Source organism: Myotis brandtii, unplaced genomic scaffold, assembly GCF_000412655.1.
Source record: "Myotis brandtii unplaced genomic scaffold, ASM41265v1 scaffold471, whole genome shotgun sequence".
NCBI lineage: Eukaryota > Metazoa > Chordata > Mammalia > Chiroptera > Vespertilionidae > Myotis > Myotis brandtii.
Window position 1 is genome coordinate 3,809,530 of NW_005367989.1, and position 11,856 is coordinate 3,821,385.

Genomic DNA, 11,856 nt, shown 5'->3' on the forward strand with positions numbered 1-11,856 from the left:
TAAATATAAGTTTCCTTGCACTAGTGTCAGCTGTAAACCCACAGCTAATAATGGAATGTTAATAAAGAAATATTAAACTAATCAGTAATAATGATTGTTTTTAGAAATTTAAAGAATGAATACATATACCTGGGAGAGAAAAAACAGTTTAAAAGTTAAACACAGAATGCTTATATTCAGTGTATGCCCTCTATGTAACACCTACTGTACAGTTTACCTTTTAATTGCGAGTTATTAGGGACATCAATTTAGGACAGAAAAGGCCCTTCATAATCATACAGCAGAGCATGCAAATATATAAAAACTGGTATAATAGATAATATAAACTATAAACTTAAGTGAGTATGAAATATCTTGGCATTTGGGGAAGAGCAAACCAGAGTGAGGGAGGTTGATGCTCTCTCTCCCTGTCTCTCTCTTCCTCTCTCTCATTGCCTTCTTCCTTCCCTCCCTCCAGAAATTGCACCATAAGAAAAATGATAAAATCATCACTCATACTAGATATTTTAGAAATTTTACCTTTTATAGATCTTTGATGTTTGGGTAAATAATACACATTCAACCCAATTAAGCATAGGTACATGGAGGGAAAATCATAATCTCTTATAGTATATAATATTTAAATTTAAAGAATACGTAAAATCTTAAAAATTAAGTCAATCTAAAGTTAACCTTAGTGACCATGAGAAAAAGATCAGGGAGTAAAGAGAACAGAAGGCTTAGAATCAAGTCACCTGCATACTAGTTAAGCTTGTACTTTTGTGACAGTGGGCAAGATCCTTGACCTAAATTTTATCATATCAAAATGATACGGTTCATGCTGGATTTCTTAGGTTCTTTCTCTATCTATGAGCCAAGCCTGACAACTTGGTCATATGAAAGCATCAGCTCTCATGACTTAATTTTCTTTGACAAATTACTCAATCTCCCCTTAACTGGATTTCCCTAAGAGCCAAATAGAGATAACAATATATTACTCTTTCTGAATGTATCTGACAGGAATGGAAAAATATAACAATTGCATTGAAAAACTACATCGTTCTTAAACTAAAATTTAGTGTATTTTAATGAATAATATAGCTCAGAAAAGTCACTTTACAAATGCTAGTATTTAGAGGATAAATAGGCTTGGGAGCCTTCAGATATTTTACACATAAAAACTTAGCATATTATAGTACACTAGAGGTCCAGTGCACAAAATTCATGCACTGGGGGCGGGGGGGTGCCCTCAGCCTGGCCTGCGCCTCTCGCAGTCCAGGACTCCTAAGGGATCGGGCCTAAGCTGGCAGTCAGACATCCCTCTCACAGTCCGGGGCTCCCACAGTCCGGGACCCCTCACTCCTTACCACCTGCCTGCAGCAGAGGCGGGAGAGGCTCCCACCACCACCACTGCACTCACCAGCCATGAGCCCAGCTTCTGGCTGAGCGGCACTCCCCCCTATGGGAGCGCACTGACCACAAGGGGACAGTTCCTGAATTGAGCATCTGCCCCCTAGTGGTCAGTGCGTGTCATAGCGACTGGTCATTCCACCATTTGGTCAATTTGCATATTAGGGTTTTATTACATAGGATTAGCATCCTCATAGCACTCTCTTTATTTTTCACAGAACTTATCAAAATTCCTAGTTGTATATTTATTTCTATAAGTTACAGTTTTCTCCTCTGCAAGGTAAGCTTCATGGTGAGTGGTATATAATAAACACACGTGTGTTTACTGATTATTCATGAATCAATGAATGGATGCTGGCTAATACCGTGCCGAATTCCAGTAATAATATAGAAACAAGCATGGCTGCACAATTGTTCCTTTGAGGAGGAGTCATCTAGCTTACTTCCACAGTAAAGACACAATTTATAGCAAAAATACATGGTTTAAAATGTATGTTATATTTAAAGACCTGCAGAAAGAGAAATTCCATAATCTTCCACAATAATCCATTATTCATGTCACCAAGAATATTAAAAAATTGTTTGTTTGTAATTTAGGCCATAGAAATGTTAGATTTCCACCTTGTACAAAATGATTCTCACATATCTGAATAACAACTTTAAGCTTATCTTCATCTTTCCCTAATGCAATCTTTAGTTACATATGGATTCTACTCTCTGAGAAGCCACAGGAATTTTATTTACTTATTCAGTTCTAATTTTCATTAATTATTTGTAGCTTGCAGAAGAACTACAGATAATATCTCCTCTCATTAAAAAAACTGTAGTGTTCAGAAAATATAACTTGATAATCTAAAAAGCTATCTCTATAAACCAAAATGTGATATAAAATATATATATGCTTTCTGAAACATTAGGTGCACCCAGTGACTTTTAGAAGTTTGGGATATCCAAAGTAACATTTACAGTGTGCCAGGAAAATATCCATATACATGTGGCAAAACTTCTAGTGGTTTAAATGTATGAAAAAATTCCTAAATGTCAGCTGTGAGTCACAGAAAAGCAAGAGTCTATTATTAGTGTTATGGAGAAAGACATTTAAATTTCACATCCCTTATCATTTTTCTTTTGAAAGTTTTATACACACATATTAAAGATTTGCTATTGTAATTAGTTTAATAAATATAAAATGAGTTAAGTTTTAATAATCTAGAGCAAAATATTTTCCGAATTTGAAGTAACAGCCAAAGACTTTCCAGATGCCTGCTCCATACCACATAGTTAAATTTTAAAGCTCTACCATGCCATGATCTCTCTCATAGGCAATGCAGACTTATGGTTGAATAACATAAAGCCTACATTCTTTAGTGACTAACACAATCTGGTAAGTTATATATGCATACAAAGAGGCACCTTAAAGCTACTCAATGTTATAAGGGCAACTATAATAAATTGGTAAATACATGGAAAAAGAAATGGGGGATTATAAATTTGCTTCTAGATTAGAGAAAATCAGAGAGAAATCATATTTGAGTTGGATCTTTAAATTTAGAGTTGTTTTTCTGCATTTTAGATATGTTCCAATATCTGAGGCATTTTTTTTTCTCTTGGAGCCATACCTACTATGGGTTTATTTCCAGACTGGTTGATTACTAGGTTTGTGGTACAGATAACCATATAGGACTTCTCTCTATCATTAGTCTAGAAAATCCCTTCACCTCTCCCTGAATTCCATTTCCTGAATTCCATATCTTCCTCTTTCTTGATTTACAACTCATTTTGCTGCAGACCACCTAGAAGCTTCCTTAGAAAGAATATTAGAAAGCACATTTTTTCATTTTTGGTCTTAAGATGTCTATAGTGATCTTTCATGTTGGAACCATTATTCAGTTGGATAATAATTTTCTCAGTAGAAAATAATTTTACCTGAAAATTTTGAAGGATTTATTTTACATTTTAGCTTATAAAGATGCCATGAAATGACATTCTAACTCCCTATTACCCTTACCATTTATGTATTAGCTATATTTATGTTTTGCTTGTGTCTTTTTGTTTTTCTAGAAACTTTTAAGATCTTCCTTTTATTCCAAATATTAGATGGATTCTAAACATTTAAAACCTTTTCCTTTCCCCTAACTTTGTGCTTTTTCTACACATTATTATCCCTAATTTTGTATTTCAACCTGAAATGTTAAACTTTTATTAGGCTTCTCACCTTTCATTTCTAAGAGTTCTTTCTTGTTTGTTGAGTTTTAAAATTATTTCTATTTTGTTTCAGAGATGCAGTATATTCTTTTATTTCTCTCAGGCTAATAATTTATAGCTATTTGGAAGTTATCTTTTACTATCTGAAAATCTTCATTTTCTGAGTTACCTGAGTTACTTTTTCACCCTTTTATATTGGACTAGGGGCCCAATGCAAGAAATTCGTGCACGGGTAGGGTCCCTAGGAGTGGCTGGTGATCAGAGCCTATCGGGGGGCCTTTCAGTTGCCAACCCGAGGCCTTCCTTCATTACACGCTGCCCCCTGGTGGTCAGCACATGTCATAGCAAGCGATTAGTCTCCTGGTCAAACCCCCCAGGGGGACAATTTACATATTAGGCTTTTATATATATAGATTCTTAACATTAGATATTTTTTTAAATGTACTTAAGAGTAAATCACTGAATATGTTGATTGGAAACTGTGTAGGATGTGTCCAATCAGTGGGATTCACAGAAATGCAAATCCAACTTTTCCACTGGAGACATTCAACATTCAAGCATGTGAAGGTCTTTTGTCTTAGGCTGGTTCAGTTTCTGTTTGGTCTTTCCCTGAAAAGTATACATGGTACCAATATTTGGGGTCAAATGGAGTAAGAGAGGGAAGGATGGTCTCACTCTTCACATATTTCCATCCTCTGTTTTGTCCAGCATGTTACTCTTCCTTACTATGACTGTGGGAGCCAAGTCCAAATGCCTTGATTCTATACTTCTGTATTTTCAAAGTACACAAAAGTATAAGCTCTTAACTTTTAAAGATTGGGTATTAAAACCAGGGAATTTTATGGTGATTTTAATAAGTAGTATTAACTTAAAACTAAATTATATAGTTATATGGTAGATGGCATCAGTTCTACTCCAAAAAATAATCTATTTATGTGTAGCCAATCTAATGTAAACATATACTTAAATTTTTTTTCTGAAAAACATCCCCTATTAGAAGCTCTCATAATTGCAATTTATATCATATTGCTCTCATTTTTCTCCCAATGGAAATCAAGTTCCTCTTAATAAGGGCTGTATTAAAAGTAAAGTAATAAAGGCTAGATTAAAAGAGAGGGCCTAATTAAAAGTAGGCCAGACATGTCAATTCAGATTTCAATGACCCCATTATAAAGCATAAGATTAAATCTTAAGAAATGGTTATATTCTGAATTTACATGTTGATGGTCTAAAAAATACACCTTTTGTACCTTATACCTTTTTTGCCTCTAACATGATTATTATAAAAAAGCTGATTGAGCTTTTTCTTTTTTTTTTATTTTACTAAGTGAGAACTGTAACAAAATACACAGTGGAATTAAAACTAAGAAGCAGCCAGCCAGGAAATGCATTGTGTAGGCTCAGGAACAAAAAGATCAATAAATAAAACAGACAAGTAGATAAATGAAGTAAATTAAATCCAGAGTGACAGAAAAAAACTAGAGGGCAGACAGGAGAGCTATCAAGAAACTATACTGGAACATTACAAATTATTCTAAGACACTATGAATGATAACAAAACAATGACTGCAAACTAACATTCCAGAGCTAGATGTATCCCACATCTGCACTGCCACATGTTGCAAAATTTAAATTTCATATAAAATCTAGATTTTCAGCTTGCATTGATAAGGCAACACTTGCCCCCATTTCCAAATGACAGCAATCATTTGGAGCTAAAAGCAGATGTCCCCTCCAGACAGTTTATTGGTGTTCTCACCACTCACACAATGTAGGCATCCCCATGCACTTACACCTGGCACCCGTTAGCCAGTTTTGTCCCTGCGTGGCCCATATACTCCATCATTGCATGTGCTATGCCTTCTGGGAGGCATCTGCACAGACAGAAGAACATTATCTTAAAGGTTAAATGTAGGAAAGTATTAGGAGGTTTTTATAAATGTAAGTCAGAGACGATATCACTCCTCTGCTCAAACCCTCCTTTGGCCCCACATCTCAGTTGGAATGGAAACTAAAAGCCTTATAAGATCAACACAAGACCAGCTGCCAGACTCTGAAATTATTCTTAATTCCAGTGACCTACTCAATATTTTTAATAAACATTTAATTAATATGAAGAAATGCATATTCACTGTAGAAAAAAATTAAAATATAAATCATGTAAATGGAAAAAAATCCTCATAATTCCATAGTCTATAATAATCACTATGCTGGTTGTTATTTATTTTTTATTTTTAAAAATTACCCAATGAATTCATCTCTTTATTGCATGTTGCTATTTTTAAAAAATGGACAATCTCATAACTAATACAGATTTTTTTTTCTTGATCCTATAACAACAGTCTTGCACCTAAAGGCTAAGTGGTTCCAAGCACTAAGCTAATAAGATACAAGACATATAATTATGTTTACAAATTATAATGCTTTTTCTTTTTGGCATGAATTAAAAAACAACAACATAAAAGTTTAAAATACACAACCAAGAGGAAAAAAAGAGGCTACTTACACCAGCACCAATTTAAAAAAGTAGATTATTTTCTCAACAATGGCACATGGAATTACCTGCACACAGCTTTTGGGGACAGAAACCAAAAATGAAAATGGCAAAGGAGGCCAGCCAGGATGGCCACCTCAAAATGAGGATGATTAGAAAGGGCAACAGAAACATGACACACAAGCTTGTGCTTTGATGTGACTCTCCATCCACTTGCCTATTCTTTAAACTGTAAAACAAAGCCATTTTCAAAATACAGTTCCAAAACAGCCAGACCAAACTTCCCATGCTATAAATAGAAAAGGATCTACAAAGAGCACTTTAGCTAAGGAATAGACAAATCTGTCAGCATATCCTCCTCCTCCTCCTCCTCTCTAAATTTATTTTTTTATCCTCATCCAATGACATGTTTACTGATTTTAAAAAGATATGAAGGGAGAGAGAGAAACTTTGATGTAAGAGAACAACATCCGTTGGTTGCTGCCATATGAGCACCAACAGGGAATGGAATCCACAACCTTTTGGTGTACAGGATGATGCTCCAACCGAGCTACCTGGGGCCACGGCTCTCCAAGCCTTTTTTGAGCAAAGTCTCCATCTATGCTGGTTGTTTTAATACATGTATCCAGTTGTTAATCTGATTCTTAAAATTTAATTATAAGAATGATGCAAATAAATTTACCATGCCAAAATTTTTATTTATTTATTTTATTTCTTTATTGATTAAGGTATTACATATGCGTCCTTATCCTCCCATTCCCCCCCCACCCCCCTACTTGTGCCCTCACCCCCCTAGTGTCTGTGTCCATTGGTTATGCTTATATGCATGCATACAAGTCCTTTGATTGATCTCTCCCCCTTCCCCCCACCCTCCTCTGCCTTCCCTCTGAGGTTTGACGGTCTGATCGATGCTTCTCTGTCTCTGGATCTGTTTTTGTTCATCAGCTTATGTTGTTCATTATATTCAAAAATTTTTTTAAATCATCTTTATTTTATCGCTATTTCATATTGAGTTATGATATATCATACTTATTGCCCAAATATTTAGGCATCAGCTTTCATAAAAATGTTTATTAACTTCTCAGATTATCTAAGTAAAGTAGATTATGGGAATAAGAATTACAAACAAAATGATTTAAAAATGTATAGGCAATCCAACTTACATGATTCCTGCCTGCAGTATCTTAAGACTTAATCTAACCAACATTGGCTATTTTTATTTAAGAATCTTTCATTTTAATTCTGTGGAGTAATACATACTTAAATATTTTGTTATGGTTTCTCCCTTTGCTTTTTATGGTAAAAATCCCATTGCCACTAAGACAAGATAATCACAAACATTTCTTTAAGAATAATTGCTTATTATTTTGTGGGGTTTTTATAAATGCATTAATACTTATGAAACTTCATTTGGTATATAATGGAGTGAGTTTCAAAAACTAACTTCATTTTCTTACAATTAATTTGTGCAAAGTATTGCATGACTGAAAAAGTTTTCAATATAAATAAAATATTAAAGTAATTAATTATTCTAAATAAATATTGGTATTTTCTTAGGTTTAACTTCAATCTTCAGGCTACTCTGATTTTCTTCATTTATATATACTTTTTCTTCAAGGAAATTCTAATTTGGGGGTAAAATAAAATAAGATAAAACTATTTCAAGTAAAACAGACTGTATGAATTGCACACTTGAAGTACTTTTTCTGGTGCTTCTAGAGAACTCAGACTAATAAGAATGAAAAAGAATTGAACATGAACTTTTTAAAATAATAACTGAGAGAAACAGCATACTTGTTTTCTGAGTTCTTGATTCTGCTGATACAGTAGTCCTGAAATGTGCTTTCATTTATATGAATGTTCCAGGAAATTGCAATTTTCTCATTTAAGTGCCAACAGGTTGCATTTAATTTAAAATATGTCTCCAAAAAATTTTGGAAACAAATTTTTTCATTTTTTAAAACTATGCATACTCAATATATCATCAATGTTTCTTACTTATGTCGCCATTTTGCCCACCCAATAATGAACTGAACTGTAATGTAAGCATTGTTCTGAGACTAGGAATTACAATGGTGTCATTTGAAGGGGTTAGGTTCTGGGTGCAGACAATACTTGGTTTTAAATCCAGATGCCCCTGTGTAATTTGAGAAGTCACTTACTTCTGGAACAATGCAATTTTCCCTTGGGAATTAGAAAAATAGCTTTTCCCTAAACTATAGAGTGTTTGGAAGATTTTATATAGGCACTGTCTGCCACATGATGTGGGATTATTACCATGATAGTTTTTTACTACCTCTAATCTGAAAAATCAGACCACCATGATTATTAGAACATTTGCAAATTGTCAATCAATGCTCAAAACAGCTTGAAACCATCCTCTGATAAACTGAGGATCTGTAGGACCAACCACTATGACGACCACCCCATCCTGATCACAAACTTTGTTCCTTTATCCAAATATCCAGGTGTTAAATGGTTGAATGGCTATGAATTTGACCTCATTAAAAGAAACATATTAACTTAAATGCATTGCATTTCAACAAATTTTGGAAAAGTTTGATGTTTTAGAATAATGACACAATTCACTGAAGAGATTTTTGTCTTAGAGGAAAAAAAAAAAACCCAAATGAACAAAACAATACCAAAAAACAAACAAAAAACCTATTGCTTCAAAAATGTCCTAATATATTTTCAACTTCATCACTGAGATAACTTACATTTAATTTCTGGTAAAATAATAATGTTACAGAATTAGAGTAGAACTTCAGTTTAGTTAGATAATAGAGTAAGAAAGTCATAAAGAACTGAAAAAGCACTGTTCCATGTAATAATTTAGAGATTTCAAAGGCTATTATTTTTAACTACTACAGATTAGCAAGAGCTGCAAATGTAATGAATAAGAAAACAGGTGCACTTATCCCACAGTCTTGAATCTTTTTCTTTTTTGGATGCCTTTAAAACATCCAATTGAAATCAACCTTAGCCTCTATGCTATTTCCCCATATTACCAATAAATGGATCTCTTACATTCTATTTAAGGTACGGGATATGAGATCTGAGTATCTGATGATAACTTTACAACGCCACAGTTTTGAAATAAAAAATAAATTTAGCAATATTTGAATTTCCAAATTATATATATAACATATATATATATATGGTTGTTCTTATTGCCCTATTAATAGGTATTTGAATGTATGCCCCAAAGGAGAGGTAAACTATGTGACCAATTGCAACTGATTTCATTTAGGTCCTCTGGCTCCTGATCCCTAGGCTTAGAAATTAATTTCTACCCTGTTGGGTTGCTCTAGTTATTCCACTCAGAGTGGAACCTCAAAGGCTTTAGGATTAAAGGAACTGAATCACTCTTACCAAGGTTAAACAGCTCTACCACATTTCAAATATGCTAAGAGTCCAGAGTGCTATACAGCCCATTAGCAAAGTGTATAGCTGGGCCTGCCCTTCAGCACTCATTTCAAACTGCCCCTCTCTCCACTCCGTCTACTGTTAGTCTCTTTCATTCTTCACTGTGCTTTGTTTGTATAGCTCTATTTTTAACTGCATCAATCTTTCCCTCTTCCTTATTTTTTCTGGTCTCCAGATTATTGAATTTTCCTTTTTTCCAGCTTTATTAAGGTATATTTGGCAAGTAAAACTTGTATGTGTTTAAGGCATACAATGTGATGTTTTGATATATGTATACATCAAATCCTATATAATAAAAGGCCAGTGACCACAATGGCGTAAGGACCAGAACGACTGATTGACCAGTCACTATGAGATGCATTGACCATCTCTCAGTCCCTCCCCCCAGCCCAAAGGCTCCAATCGCTGGATGGCCCACGGGGAACCGTGGGGAACCGTGTGGTGGCAGTGGGGCGGGACTGGGGACTGGCAAGTACTAGGGACTGGTGAGTGGGTGGAAGGCAGACCTCTTGGTCCCTCCCCCCGGCCCACAGGCTCCCATCACTGGATGGCGATTGGTGAACCATGGGGAACCAGGGTGGGTGTCAGTGGTGGGGCAGGACTGGGGACTGAAGATGGCCCTGATCACAGGCTAGGCCTAGGGACCCTACTATGCACAATTTTGTGCTCTGGGACTCTAGTATGGAATAATTACCACAATCAAGCTAATTAATATACCCATCACCTTACATAGTTATGATTTGTTTCTGATGATTCTCTTAGCAAATTTCAAGTATATGATATAGCATTATTAACTAGCATTACCATGCTGTACATTAGATCTCCAGACAGTATTTGCCCTATATAACTGAAACTTTGTTCCCTTTAACCAACACCTCCCCCATTTCCATCACTCCCCAGCGCCTGACTACCACAATTTTAGTCTCTACTTTTATCAATTCCACATTTAAAGGGAGATCATGTAATATTTGTTTTTCTGTGACTAGTTTATTTCATTTAGCATAATGTCTTCCAGTTCATCCATGTTTTTTTCAAATGGCAAGATTTACTTCTTTTTCAAGGCTGAATAATATCCTAGTGTATGTATACCTAATAATTTTTATCCATTCACCCATCTTCAGATGCTTAGATTGTTTTCATAGCTTGGATATTGTGAATAATGTTGCAATGAACATGAAAGTGCTGATAACTCTTTGAGATTCTATTTTATTTCCTTTGGGTATCTACCTGAAGAGGGATTGCTGGGTCATACAGTAGTTGTGTTTTTAATTTTTTGAGGAACTGCCAAACTGTTTTCCCTATGGCTGGACCAATTTATATTCCACTAACAGTGTACAAGGGCTCTCTTTTTTCTATATCTTCACCAACATACTATCCAAAAAGAAAATCATGAAAATAATTCCATTCAAAATAGCAAGTAAAAAGTATAAAATACTTAGGAATAAACTTAAAGATTTAAAAGACTTGTACAATGAAAATTATAAAACATTAATGAAGAAAATTAAAGACACATAAATGTAAAGATATCCCATGTTAATTGATTGAAATGATTAATATTGTATAAATGTCCATACTACATATAGTGGTCTACAGATGAAATGCAATCCCTATCAAAATCTCAATGGCATACTTCACAGTAACAGAAAACACAACCTTTAAGTTTATATGGAACCATGAAGGAGCCAGAAAAGCCAAAGCAATTGAACAAGAACAGAGATGGATGCATCATACTTTCAAAATATATCATGGGGAAAAATAGAAGATGGCGGCATAGGTAAACACTGGAAATTGCTGCCTCCCACAACAACTTCAAAAATACAACGAAAAGACAAAATGGACATCATCCAGAACTACAGGAAGGCTGGCTGAGTGGAAATTCTACAACTAGAAGGAAAGAGAAAAGCACACTGAGACTCAGAGGAGCTGCGGAAGTAAAGTGCAGAGGTACGGAGGCTCAAGCACGCACGCGCGCGTGGGAAGGGGCTGGCACCTGAGGACATGGCTGTCTTTTTGAAAGTAAAGTGCAGAGGTACGGAGGCTCCAGCACGCACGCGCGCGCGCGCGCGCGGGAAGGGGCTGGCACCTGAGGACTTGGCTGTCTTTTTGAATCGGGAGGGAGTCACAAGCTCCCGACTGCTCTGAACTCCGGTTCTGAGATGTCTCTGGGGACCCAGGACTCATACGGGGAGAAACTGTGTCTGGCAGCGGGCGGAACTTGGAACTTGAGGGCGGCTTTCCCTTAGAGGTGCTTGCAGCAATTACCGGGACACTGAGGAGAGCGGCCCCTTAGGGCAGGGCTGAGGAGCAGCCATAGCTGCTTGCTCCACCCTGTTGATTCC

General features: G+C 35.6%; 1 protein-coding gene across 5 annotated transcripts in view; it reads right to left on the reverse strand.

Moving 5' to 3' along the window:
* Nucleotides 1–11,856, reverse strand: part of ADGRB3 (adhesion G protein-coupled receptor B3) — a 716,195-nt gene that overhangs the window by 665,961 nt on the left and 38,378 nt on the right. The window lies entirely within an intron of this gene.